Below are 14,998 nucleotides of genomic sequence, written 5' to 3' on the forward strand. Positions count from 1 at the left end.
TACAGCCTCAGGTAAATTGATAATAAATGTTTAAAATATAAAATTAGATTAAAAAATCTGTTCAAATCATAAATATTTTTATTAATGTCTGGTACAGTATAACGGTTAAGAGTTCAAGTGCTCAAATTCAACTTAGTTTTTTTTTTTTTTTTTTGGTGATCGATACATTTATTTATTTTAATTTTATTTTATTTTTAAACTTGACAATATTGTATTAGTTTTGCCAAATATCGAAATGAATCCACCACAGGTATACCTGTGTTCCCCATCCTGAACCCTCCTCCTTCCTCCCTCCCCATACCCTCCCTCTGGGTCATCCCAGTGCACCAGCCCCAAGCATCCAGTATTGTGCATCGAACCTGGACTGGCGACTCGTTTCATACATGATATTATACATGTTTCAGTGCCATTCTCCCGAATCTCCCCACCCTCTCCCTCTCCCACAGAGTCCATAAGACTGATCTATACATCAGTGTCTCTTTTGCTGTCTCTTACACAGGGTTATTGTTACCATCTTTCTAAATTCCATATATATGTGTTAGTATACTGTATTGGTGTTTTTCTTTCTGGCTTACTTCACTCTGTTCAACTTAGTTTTGAAGGCTGGCTATAACCATTGACCTTCAGAAAGGCACTTAACTTTATAAACCCTTTATAAACCCTATTTTCCCCATCTGCAAGATGGGAATACTAATAATGCCTCTTACTGTTGCTACAAAGATTTAACAAGATGATATATATAAAATATTAACAAAGCACAGAGTTGTTGCAGCTATTTATCATTAATCTCTGCAAGTAAGCACAAAGTTAAGTGTGACTATTAGCATAGTCAAATTTAATTTTCACTTCATTCTCTGTATCTTTTTCTTTTTTCTACCACGTCATGTGATGTTCAGAATATTAGCTCCCTAACCAGGGACTGAACCCGTGCCCCCTAACCACTGGACCATCAGGGAAGTCCGTCTGTTTCCACTTTAAAATGCTATTTTTGATGCTGTAGTTGTCTTGTTACCTTAAGTCTAAAAGACTATAATGCAGAAGTGAACATTTCTTAGAGATCCTCAGGGGTTGGGAACTGGTTTTTTATCTCCTTAATTTGGAATGCATCCAGAATTGACCTTTGAGTGAAAGTGAAAGTCGCTCAGTCCTGTTCAACTCTTTGAGACCCCATAGACTATACCATCCATGGAATTCTCCAAATCAGAATACTGGAGTGGGTAGCCTTTCCCTTCTCCAGAAGATCTTCCCAACCCAGGGGTCAAACCCAGGTCTCCCACATTGTGGGCAAATTCTTTATCAGCTGAGCCAAAAGGGAACCCAAGAATACTGAAGTGGGTAGCCTATCCCTTCTCCAGGGGATCTTCCTGACCCAGGAATCAAACTGAGGTCTCCTGCATTGCAGGTGGATTCTTTACCAACTGAGCCATGAGGGAAGCCCTCTTTGATCAGTTAAAGTTTTATAATTGCTAGTTGCACAAACCAATTCTAAACAACTTAAGCTGGTGGGGGAAAGGATATCTTACAGAATCAAAGGAAAATCTAAATCTGTGAAGGTAGACTTGGGGCAAGTTCAGGAATCAGAAAACTCAAGAGATCTAAGTAGAGTGAAGCCAAATATTCAGTGTCTTCAGGTCACTGCAATCAGGATGAATGGACTTTGAAGGCTGTGGTCCATGTGATTAGATTGGTTAGTTTCTGTGATTGTGAACAGTATGAATGGCAAAAAGATAAGACACTGAAAGATAAACTCCCCAGGTCAGTAGGTGGCCAATATGCTACTGGAGATCAGTGGAGAAATAACTCCAGAAGGAATGAAGAGACGAAGCCAAAGCAAAAACAACACCCAGTTGTGAATGTGACCGGTGATAGAAGTAAGGTCCTATGCTGTGAAGAGCAATATTGCATAGGAACCTGATATGTTAGGTCTGTGAATCAAGGCAAACTGAAAGTGGTCAAACTGGAGATGGCAAGAGTGAACATCGACATTTTAAGAATCAGTGAACTAAAATGGACTGGAATGGGTGAATTTAACTCAGATGACCATTATATCTACTACAGTGGGCAAGAATCCCTTAGAAGAAATGGAGTAGCCATCATGGTCAACAAAAGAGTCCAAAATGCAGTACTTGGATGCAATCTCAAAAACGACAGAATGATCTCTGTTCATTTTCAAGTCAAACCATTCAATATCACAGTAATCCAAGTCTATGCCCCAACCAGTAATGCTGAAGAAGCTGAAGATGAATGGGTCTATGAAGACCTACAAGACCTTTTATAACTAACACCCAAAAAAGATGTCCTTTTCATTATAGGGGACTGGAATGCAAAAGTAGGAAGTCAAGAAACACCTGGAGTAACAGGCAAATTTGGCCTTGGAGTACAGAATGAAGCAGGGCAAAGACTAATAGAGTTTTGCCAAGAGAAGGCACTGGTCATAGCAAACACCCTCTTCCAACAACACAAGAGAAGACTGTACGCATGGACATCACCAGACGGCCAACACCGAAATCAGATTGATTATATTCTTTGCAGCCAAAGATGGAGAAGCTCTATACAGTCAGCAAAAACAAGACCGGGAGCTGACTGTGGCTCAGATCATGAACTCCTTATTGCCAAATTCAGACTGAAATTGAATAAGCAGGGAAAACCACTAGACCATTCAGGTATGACCTAAATCAAATCCCTTATGATTATACAGTGAAAGTGAGAAATAGATTTAAAGGACTAGATCTGATAGACAGAGTGCCTGATGAACTATGGATGGAGGTTCGTGACATTGTACGGGAGGCAGGGATCAAGACCATCCCCAAGAAAAAGAAATGAAAAAAGGCAAAATGGCTGTTGAGGAGGCCTTACAAATAGTTGTGAAAAAAAAAGAGATGTGAAAATCAAAGGAGAAAAGGAAAGATATACCCATTTGAATGCAGAGTTCCAAAGAATAGCAAGGAGAGATAAGAAAGCCTTCCTCAATGATCAGTGCAAAGAAATAGAGGAAAACAATAGAATGGGAAAGACTAGAGATCTCTTCAAGAATATTAGAGATACCAAGGGAACATTTCATGCAAAGATGGGCTTGATAAAGGACAGAAATGGTATGGACCTAACAGAAGCAGAACATATTTAGAAGAGGTGGCAAGAATACAGAGAAAAACTGCACAAAAAATATCTTCATGACCCAGATAATCACGATGGTCTAATCACTCACCTAGAGCCAGACATCCTGGAATGTGAAGTCAAGTGGGCCTTAGGAAGCATCATCACTACAGACAAAGCTAGTGGAGGTGATGGAATTCCAGTTGAGCTATTTCAAATTCTAAAAGATGATGCTGTGAAAGTGCTGCACTCAATATGTCAGCAAATTTGGAAAAGTCAGCAGTGGCCACAGGACTGGAAAAGATCAGTTTTCATCCCAATCCCAAAGAAAGGCAATGCCAAAGAATGCTCAAACTACTGCACAATTGCACTCATCTCACACACTAGTAAAGTGATGCTTAAAATTCTCCAAGCCAGGCTTCAGCAATACGTGAACCATGAACTTCCAGATGTTCAAGCTGGTTTTAGAAAAGGCAGAGGAACCAGAGATCAAATTGCCAACATCTGTCGGATCATCGAAAAAGCGAGAGAGTTCTAGAAAAACATCTATTTCTGCTTTATTGACTATGCCAAAAGCTTTGACTATGTGGATCACAATAAACTGTGGGAAATTCTGAAAGAGATCAAAATACCAGACCACCTGACCTGCCTCTTGAAAAATCTGTATGCAGGTCAGGAAGCAACAAAACTAGACTGGAACAACACTCTGGTTCCAAATAGGAATAGGAGTACGTCAAGGCTGTACATTATCACCCTGCATATTTAACTTTTTTTTTTATGTCACCCTGCTTATTTAACTTATATGCAGAGTAAATCATGAGAAACGCTGGGCTGGAGGACATACAAGCTGGAATCAAGATTGCCAGGAGAAATATCAATAACCTCAGATATGCAGATGACAACACCCTTATGGCACAAAGTGAAGAAGAACTAAAAAGCCTCTTGATGAAAATGAAAGAGGAGAGTGAAAAAGTTGGTTTAAAGCTCAACATTCAGAAAACAAAGATCATGGCATCCGGTCCCATTACTTCATGGGAAATAGATGGGGAAACAGTGGAAACAGTGGCTGACTTTATTTTTTTGGGCTCCAAAATCACTGCAGATGGTGATTGCAGCCATGAAATTAAAAGATGCTTACTCCTTGGAAGGAAAGTTATGACCAACCTAGACAGCATATTCAAAAGCAGAGACATTACTTTACCAACAAAGGTCTGTCTCATCAAGGCTATGGTTTTTCCGGTAGTCATGTATGGATGTGCAATTTGGACTATAAAGAAAGCTGAGAGCCGAAGAATTGATGCTTTTGAACTATGGTGTTGGAGAAGACTCTTGAGAGTCCCTTGGACTGCAAGGAGATCCAAACAGTCCATCCTAAAGGAGATCAGACCTGAGTGTTCATTGGAAGGACTAATGTTGAAGTTGAAACTCCAATACTTTGGCCACCTGATGTGAAGAGCTGACTCATTTGAAAAGACCCTGATGCTGGGAAAGATTGAGGGCAGGAGGAGAAGGGGATGATGGAGGATGAGATGGTTGGATGGCATCACCAACTCAATGGAGATGAGTTTGAGTAAACTCTGGGAGTTGATAATGGACAGGGAGGCCTGGTGTGCTGTGGTCCATGGGGTTGCAAAGAGTTGGACATGACTGAGTGGACTGAACTGAACTGAACTTTGAAGTTTCTATGTCACTTTGCTTAAGATTTCCATTTCAAAGAGTGTCTGGCTCAGTCTGGGTCATATGGCATTCCTTGGTTGGAATAGGAAGAGGAATTGGGTACCTCTAATGATAGTCCTACAAAGGTCTGTCTAGTCCAAGCTATGGTTTTTCCAGTGGTCATGTATGGATGTGAGAGTCAGACTATAAAGAAAGCTGAGCACCGAAGAATTGATGCATTTGCAACGTGGTGTTGGAGAAGACTCTTGAGAGTCCCTTGGACTGCAAGGAGATCCAACCAGTCCATTCTGAAGGAGACCAGCCCTGGGATTTCTTTGGAAGGAATGATGCTGAAGCTGCAACTCCAGTACTTTGGCCACCTCATGCAAAGAGTTAACTCATTGGAAAAGACTCTGATGCTGGGAGGGATTGGGGGCAGGAGGAAAAGGGGACGCCAGAGGATGAGATGGCTGGACGGCATCACTGACTTGATGGACGTGAGTCTGTGTGAACTCCGGGAGTTGGTGATGGACAGAGAGGCCTGGCGTGCTGCGATTCATGGGGTTGCAAAGAGTCGGACACGACTGAGCGACTGAAATGAACTGAACTGAACTGAACCGAACTGAAGTAGGCAACAATAATATAGTGATGTGTGTTGACTTCAAGAGACACACCTAAAACCAGCAGGATCTTGGAGCTGCCTTGCTGTAGTTCTTACCAGCCTGCAGGAGCAGAGTATTATAGCAGCATTATTTATAAAAGCCCCAAAGGGGGAACAACCGAACGCCTATCAACTTATAAAGTATCCATAAATAAATATGGTCTATCCATACAGCAAAATATTACTCAGTAGTAAAAAGAAATAAAGTACTGATACATGCTACTATATGGACTTTATAACATTTGCTAAGTGAAAGAAGGTAGTCACAAAAAACATACTGCTGTGATTCCATTTATATATATGTTCAGAAGAGGTAAGTCTATAAAGACAAATTAGAGGTTACCAATTAGGAATGAAGGCGGTGGTTGAGGTTACTTAGTGGCTGCTAATGAGTCTTTCTGGCATGGTGAAAATGTTTTAAAATTGGTTGTGGTGGTTGCATAATATGTAACTATTTTAAAACCATTTAATCTCACATTTAAACAGGTGAATTGCATGGTGGTTGTTGTTCACTCGCTAAGTTGTGTCTGACTCTTTGTGACCCCATGAACTGCAGCATGCCAAGCTTCTCTGTCCTTCACTATCTCTTGAAGTTTGCTCAAACTCATGTCCATTGAGTTAGTCATACCATCCAGCCGTCTCATCCTCTGTTGCCCCCTTCTCCTTTTGCGTCTTTCCCAGCATCAGGGTCTTCTCAAATGAGTTGGCTCTTTACATCAGGTGGCCAAAGTGTTGGAGCTTCAGCTTCGGCATCAGAGCTTCCGATGAATATTCAGGGTTGATTTCCTTTAGGATTGACTGGTTTGATCTTGCTGTCTAAGGGACTCTCAAGAGTCTTCTCCAGCCCTACAGTTCGAAAGCATCAATTTCTTGGCTCTTAGCCTTCTTTATGGTTCCACTGTCACATCCATACATGATTACTGGAAAAACCATAGCTTTGACTATAGTATGGTATGTGAGTTTTATCTCAGTAAGTTCTTTTTAAAAAGCAAGTTGTTGTGGACATCTCCTCTCAACTTTGCATTCAATGATATCATGTTGGTGAGAATAGGGTTGCCAGATTTAGCAAATAAAAATGCTGGCAATGGTGAAATTTGAATTTCAGATAAACAGCAAATATGTTTTTCCCCCATAATATTTCAATACTTTAAAAAAAATTTCTATACTTCTATTTCAAAAAAGTTGTATAAAGGGAACCATACAGTTTGTAACCTTTTGGGATTGGATTTTTTCACTCAGCATAATTCTCTGTAGAATTATATACCTGTCTAAGGGACAGGTATATAATTGAGTATCATCAGCCTGTTCCTTTTCATTGCTGAACGATATTCCATGGTGTACAGCTAGGGCCCATCCCACCCAGGGCTACTGGACCCAGTACAGAGATTAGCAGGGACCTGCACTCATCTTGAGGGCCTGCGTGAGCTAGTTTGTGTCCAGCTCACCTCTGGAGCTTTTAAGAAGAGGTGTTTCCTGTCACTGTGCTCCTTATAGCCCGTCCAAGAAGCAAATGTGTGAAGTGCCATTGTTACGGAGTTTGAAGCCAAATGAATTTTGCAAACACTCTTCTAACAAACTGCTGTAATTGCAAATAGGCATCTTTGATGCAATCTGGAAAGCTTGAATATGGACTAAATATTAGATTATTTAAGGGTTATTTTTGTTAGGGGTGATGACAGCATTGCAGTTATGTAAAAACTTGTCATCCATTTTGTGGCTGGATGAAGCAATCGCTAGTGACGTGACGGTGCATCTGGGATTTGCTTTAAGCACTCCAGCCTCAGGAAAAATGTGGGACAGGGAGAGCAGAAGTACAATTGACCCATGTTAACTATAGCAGAAGCTGGGTGACTGATACCTAGGAGTTCATTATACTAGTCTTTTTACTTCTATGTATGTTAGGATGTTTCCATTAAAAAAGCCTTTGAGAATGCAGTGTTACTAGACTCACATTCCACACCTTGAGAGAAGCCGCCCTGTCCTATTGTAGTGTCTGGACTGTGGCTTCCGTTGCTTTGTGTGAAGCATGATTGTATTTAGCAACCAGGTACCATGAGACTCCTGGCTAGAAACATGGCTGTGAAATCTCCAGTTATGAATGGTATTGGCCTCGGTCACCCTGTCCTAGTGTTGTCTGGTTTGCAAGTATATTTCAGTGCTTTAGGAGGTGTCAACTGCCTCTGCAGGTCTTGGAGGATCTCATGGGGTGTGAGGTAGGCTGTGGCTCACTGCAGAGATAAGGACATTAGTGGCAGAGGGCCCAGGGAATACTCCTTGGCGTGATCACCCCAGGAGGTCCCCATTTTGGCACTGATACCACAAATATGTTTTAAATGTGTGTTCCATGCACTATTTGAGATACACTTATATTAAAAATAATTGTTTATCTGCAATTCAGCAGCCTGACCTTTATCTAGCAATCTCAGGTGGGAGTATTGATACAAAAGAAATCAATAAATTCTACAAATCAGATTCTACCTTGCCTTCCCAGAGAGCTGGTTGTTATGCATTTGCCAGCACACCACTGTCTAAACCATTAAAAAAGAGACTAAAATGCAAAGGATGTAAAAAAAAAAAAAATGTACTAAAACAAATAATGACCAAAATAAAGGTGAAGTGAAGTGAAAGTTGCTCAGTCACGTCCAACTGTTTGTGACCGCATGGACTGTAGCCTGCCAGGCTCCTCTGTCTATGAAATTCTCCAGGCCAGAATACTGGAATGGGTAGCCGTTCCCTTCTCCAGGGGATCTCCCCAACCCAGGGATCAAACCCAGATCTTCCTCATTGCAGGCAGATTCTTCATCTGAGCCACCAAGGAAGGGGCCTAAAATAAAGATGGTATGACTATATTCACTTTAGACCTTAAAATTAAAAAAATATTACTGAAATAATGGTAAAAACATTGATAGATGATTCATATCCTCAAAATTTGATAATTCTAAAGATGTAAAGGCTTCATAGCACAACTTTAAAATACATAAAGTAGAAACTTCCCTTGTGGCCCCAGTGGTTAAAACTCTGTTATCCTGATGCAGGGGGGCCCAGGTTTGACCCCTGGTCAAGGGGCTAGATGCCACATGCTGCAGTGAAGATCTTGTGTACTGTAAGTAAGACCCAGAACAGCCAAAAAAAAAAAAAAAAAAACATAATGTAAAAGTTGCCAGAACTATAAGGAAAATCAATAAATCCACCAGCACAGTGGGAGATTCTGATATATCACATCAGTATTTAATCAAGCAATCATAAAAGGCATCAGTAGGAATACAGATGATTTGAAAAATGCAGTAACAAACTTCATCTGTTGGTTACATATAGACCCCTATACCTGACAGCTGGATTCCATACATTCCTGTCAAGTGCCCCTGAAGCATTTATGTGAAAACCATTCAGGTATATGGCCAAACTGTTTAGACAAGTTTGAATAAGTTTTTTAAAAACTGGTGTATACAGACCATATTCTTTAGAAACAATGCAATTGAGTTAGAAATGCATTTTAAAAGATTTTTTTTCTTTTAATAGTGTATGTTTGAAAATTTTAAAAAATACTTCCTGGAGAGGAAAATGAATGTTTTCAATACTTATATTAGAAAGAAAAGTAATGCCTTAAAGTTAATAAGCTAAGCTTCCAATCTAAGAGATTAGAAGAGAAAACAAAAGAATAAAACCAGAGATAGTGGCAGAAAGGGAAATTATCATGATAAACAGAAATTAAAAGGAGAGAACACACAAATGAACATTTAGGAAAAATTGTTAAAATGTAATCAGCATTTAAAAATATTCTCATGCCTTCAAAGAAAATCACCAGGCCCAGATAATTTTATAGGTGAGCTCTAACACACTTTCAAGGAATATAAGAAAGGGGATAGGAGAGAAGAAACACTCTCATTTTCAGAAGTTGGGTATGTAAAATTAATCAACGAGTGACGAGACCAGAAGGGGGAGCTCCCACACCCTGCCACTATAGCAGAACCCTGGAGGAGAGGAGAAGCATTTCTTTTCTAGCAAGGACTCAGCCAATGAAACGCCATGGACTCTTTTACGATAGCCCTCCCAACTTCCTTTTCCTCTCCTTAAAAGCATTCTCCTCCCCTGCTGTGCCAGGACTTGTACCTATCTTGCCATGGTTTCAGAACCTGAATTGCAGTTCTCTGCTGATCAAGTATAAACCCATATTTGCTGGAGGAATATCCAGCAGTCTGCTTCCTTCAGGTCAACAGGTATAATGGAGATATTAAAACCAAGCAATTTCAGTGTAAGAAATGTAATTTATAGATCCCACATGCTGCAGCTAAAGATGCCACATGCCTAAACGAAGATCAAAAATCCTGCAAGCCACAACTAAGACCTGGCACAGCCAAATAAATCAAAAAAAGAAGGTAAGCATGTCCATTTGTTCAGTTATGGTCTATGGCTGTTTCACAGCACAGTAGCTGAGTTGAGCAGTTGCTACAGAAACCATATGACCTACAAAGTCTAAAATGTATACTATCTGGTCCTTTAGAGAGGAAGTTCTTCCAATTCCTACTGTGTAGTTCATAAATATCTTATCACAATTAAAAATAAGTTCATATATAAAAATATTAACATTTAAAAAGTTATTTGAATTACTATTTTATTTTAGCAGATGCCTCTAGACAAGATTTAAATCTATTAATAACAAGCTTCTGGGCTAAAGACCAAATAAAATACCCTATATGTATGGTATTTTTGAGGATGCAAGGAACAATGTAAGAGCTAAATTTTCTCTAGTGTGGTATGAAATAAGCCTCTGATTGAGACAGCAAAATGTTTGCACATTAAAAAGATTGTCAACTTGGATTTATCTCATTAAAGTCCTTCTTTTCATCTAGTTGTCAAATATTTTGAACTGAATTAATATATTACTGTAAAGTGATTAAAGATTACTTAGGTGATAGTCTTAAAGATATCATGTTTAAAAATACGACCAAATTTTCAGAGTAGATGCCAACAAGGAAGGTAAAGTGGCTGGAAATGGGAGAAAAAAATCTCTTCCCCCTCCCTTCTTAGGTTCAGTGGCTGGGGCCATGCAAATTGAACTGCCAAAAGACAGATTAACAAGAAAAGAAGATTTATCAAATGTGCGTGTCAGAGGTCTACCAGAAATGACGTGAACACACCCAAGGACTGATCAGGCCCAAAGGCTTATATGTCATTTCAACAATGAGCAATACATTTGTGAAGGACAAGACAAAGGGAAGGAGTTTGAGTTCCTGGGAACATGGAAGATAAAGGTACTTGTGAGGTTTGTCATTTAGATTGCACTTGGTATCAGTCTCTGGGAAGGTAAGAGTCTAGAACCATCTTCAGTTATTAAGAGTCCCTGGGGAATGATAGATTTCTCTTCTTAGTACAGGTGAGGGAAACACTTTTACAAATGAAGATGTACGTTTTTGCTCTTGGCCAGATGGGGGGAGGGCGAGAGTTTTTTTCCTCAATGCTTGCTGTTTCTTAACTGCCATCAGCTCAAAATAATCCTTATGCCAAAGTGGCATATTTTGATCCCTTCAGTAACAAATGGCTTCTTGAGGTGAAATTTATTTTGCTAAATTTTACAATCCGGGTCTGGTTCTTCCCCAAGCCCCAGCTGTCTTCAGAGAAGACATGGTTGTTTCCTCTCTATTTTCACCTTGAGAATGTGAAGCTAACAGATTTTCTACAGATGCTGCTTTGCTGCTTGTTTCTCCATCTCATCATATGCCATTTCTATTAATATTTCTGCAGAAAGTTGGGCTGGAAAATTTCCTCTATCAAAGCACCAATATGAGGGTTTGGCTATCCTTCAAGCAATTTAGTTTGTTCATTGTTGTTCAGTCACTAAATCATGTCTGACTCTTTGTGACCCCATGGACTGCACCACACTGGGCTTCCCTGTCCTTCATGATCTCCAGGAGTTTGCTCAAACTCATGTCCATTGAGTCAGCGATGCCATCCAACCATCTCATCCTCTGTCATCCCGTTCTTTTGCCTTCAATCTTTCCCAGCATCAGGGTCTTTTCCAATGAGTTGGCTCTTTACATCAGGTGGCCAAAGTATATTCAGGGTTGATTTCCTTTAGGATTGACTGGTTTGATCTCCTTGCTGTCCAAGGGACTCACAAAAGTCTTCTCCAGCAACGTACTTCGAAAATATCAATTTTTTGGCACTCAGCATTTTTTATGGTCCAACTCTCAAACATCCATCTATGACTACAGGTAAAACTATAGATTTGACTATACAGACCTTTGTTGACAAAGTGATGTCTCTGCTTTTTAGTATGCTGTCTAGGTTTGTCATAGTTTTTCTTCCAAGGAGCAAGCGTTAATTTCATGATTGCTGTCTTCATCTGCAGTTATTTTGGAACTCAAGAAAATAAAATCTGTCACTGTTTCCACTTTTTCCCCATCTATTTGCCACAAAGTGATGGTACCGGATGCTAATTTACTCTAGACTTGGTTACTTTACACTTTTCCTCTTAATATGGCTAATGTTTTTAAAGTCAACCATATCATTCTTTTTTTTTTTTCTTCACTCATTTATTCATTCAACATATATTTTGAGTACCTACCAAGGATCAGACATTATTTTAGGTGTTGGGCATTCTGCAATGCACAAAAGACGAAAAAATTCTGCCTTTATATTCTAAATGGTAGGAACAGACCATAAACAAGGTAAACATGTAAAATATGTAATGTGATAGTGATAAATGGTAAAAATGGCTGTAAGGGTAGATTTTAAATTGAAGAAAACCAGACAGAGTTTGACACAAATAGTGTTTTTTTTAGCAATGCAGATAACTTTGTCTCATAGAGATACAAGTGATTTGTGTCCAGTAGAAGAGCTTGGGTTGAAACTGAAAGATTAGTTTTATTGCCCAATGGTATATTACCCAATTTTAATGTAATTTAGTAATCTTATTCCAGCATTCTTTCTCCTCTCAGTAACGATAAATACCTTTGTCTTTCTATGCTCCATTTGAACAAGGTTTATTATTCTGCTGGTTCTGTCATTAATGAGGTAAACAACTAGGAGAGTCATGATTTTTACCTTTTTGAAAATTATGTATTAACATATAGAATGTGATTTATGTAGTTCTGATTTACTAAAAACCTTTAGTGAGCAAACAAACAAAAAACTGATATGTAATAGTGATTTTTTAAATTCGTGGGCTGATTTTTTTTTTTTAAATTTTTAAAATGTGTTTGTTTTTGGTTGTGCTGGGTCTTCATTGCTGTGTGTGGGCTTTCTCTAGTCGCAGTGAGCGGGGGCTACCCGTGCAAGGGCTTCTCGTTGTGGTGGCTTCTCTTATTGCAGACCGCGGGCTCCAGGGCATGGAGCCTCCGGTAGTTGGGGCATACGGGCTTAGTTGCCCTGTGGCATATGGAATCTTCCCTGACCAGGGATTTAACCCCTGTCTCCTGTATTAGCAGGTGGTCTCTTAACTACGGGACCACCAGGGAAGTCCTTTGGGTCGATTTCTAACATTCTAACGTTGATTTAGACATTAGAAATGAAAATTATGAAGACCATACAGTTATAGGAGATAAAAGTTTATGAGAATGTTTTTAAAATACATATTTAGTGTTAAAAGAGAAACTGAGACATATTAACATTTTTAAGAGTTTATTTGAACAAAAATCTATTTTAATCAGGCAGTGCCAAACTAGAAGTGATTAGGTGCACTCTATCAGCAGAAGCTAGTGGAAAGATTTTTATAAGCAAGAAGCAGAAGCCAAGCAAAAAGTTATTTCATTAGCCATAGCTTAAGTGTTTACCTTACTTGGAAAACCATGGTTAGATGTTTATGATTTTGATTTTGATTTCTTAACCTTGAAGCTTAAGTTTTGGTTTGGTTGGGTAGGCTGCTAAGAATAGAGCCACCTCAGTCTAATGGATTCCTTATTTAAATAATTATTTTCACAATATGTAAATAAAATAATTAAACTCCTATAATGATTGCCTATTTTACTGGTGTTTTTTCTGCCAGTCCAGTAAATATTCAAATATTTAAAATCATTAAGAGAACAGGCTTTGGAGTAAGACTACCTGGCTCTACATGCTGGATCAACCACTTCTTGGTCTGGGCAAATTGTTTAAACCTCAGTACTCTTTATCTCATCAGATTATTGGGAGGATAAGTGAAATATAATAATGTAAGCAAGAAGTTCAGAAAAGCTCTGGTAACTAACAGCTCAATATGTGTAAGCTACAAGCTTTCTGTTTGCAATGAAAACTTGCAAAGTAATTCCCTGGTGGCTCAGGGGTAAAGAATCCATCTGCCAATGCAAGAAACATGGGTTCAACCCCTGATCCAGGAAGATCTCCTAGAGTAGGAAACCACTCCAGTATTCTTGCCTGGGAAATCCCATGGACGAAGCATGGCAGGCGCCAGTCCAAGGGGTTGCAAAAGAGTCAGATACGTCTTAGCACAATTACAACTTGGTACTGTTGTGTAAAACACTTTAAAAACAACATACAGTGCTTGCAATATTTAATAGAACATTTTTCAATGTAGAAAAGGTTTACTTACTAGCGGGCTCCTTTCAAATAAAATTGGGTTAATTCTTATCTACCAAGATAGTCCTGTATTTTGACTTTATTTTATTGAACATTTTGTAGAACATTTTACAACCAGGTAAATTTTGTTTGCTAGTCAAACCTATGTCTCAACAGTTAATATTTCTTCTACATGAAAAAAAACTTCTAAACTAACTGTTGTTTGAGTAAACAACTGACAATACAACGAAAAGATCTTGCAAACATTTGTTTAGAGAATTTGAGTAAAACCATTCCTCCCAAACTTTAGTAGTTATTAATTTTCCAAATAAAAGAAATGAACCAAAAAATTTAAAATACAATAAAATGGAACAAACCGAAAATAATTGTAGTTCTTTTTAAACTGTTGGCACCGTTAGTCAAGCCAGCATCCTAATCAGGGACAGCAAATACTATGCAGGCTTAAAAAATGAGTTGGCCTTTCCAAATGTCCTAAGGCTTGAAAAATGGCTTGGTCTTTCTGTGTGTCTTCAACTTCCCAAGTCAGAGCAAATGATACAATGGATTCTTTATTCTATTCTAAGCTAAGCTAAGTCACTTCAGTCGTGTCCGACTCTGTGTGACCCCATAGACGGCAGCCCACCAGGCTCTCCTGTCCCTGGGATTCTCCAGGCAAGAACGCTGGAGTGGGTTGCCATTTTCTTCTCCGATGCATGAAAGTGAAAAGTGAAAGTGAAGTCGCTCAGTCGTGTCCGACTCCTAGCGACCCCATGGACTGCAGCCCACCAGGCTCCTCTGTCCATGGGATTTTCCAGGCAAGAGTACTGGAGTGGGGTGCCATTGCCGTCTCCTATTCTATTCTACCTCACAGTATTTTAAAGTCACCAACATTCTCAAAATCAAGGGACAGGAGTACTAATTTATCTACCTACAACTTGTCAATTGTAAATTATTCCACTAAATTGGTTGTATGTGTTAAAACAAAACAAAATTCAACCAAGTAAACTTGAAGATTGTAATGCTTTATTCAGTGATTGAATTAATCAGGAAGCAGGCTGTGTAGTAACTAGAAGAGCACTCCAGGGAATGATACAA

The sequence above is a fragment of the Bos indicus x Bos taurus genome, chromosome 5 (assembly GCF_003369695.1).
Source record: "Bos indicus x Bos taurus breed Angus x Brahman F1 hybrid chromosome 5, Bos_hybrid_MaternalHap_v2.0, whole genome shotgun sequence".
NCBI classification, from domain to species: Eukaryota; Metazoa; Chordata; class Mammalia; order Artiodactyla; family Bovidae; genus Bos; species Bos indicus x Bos taurus.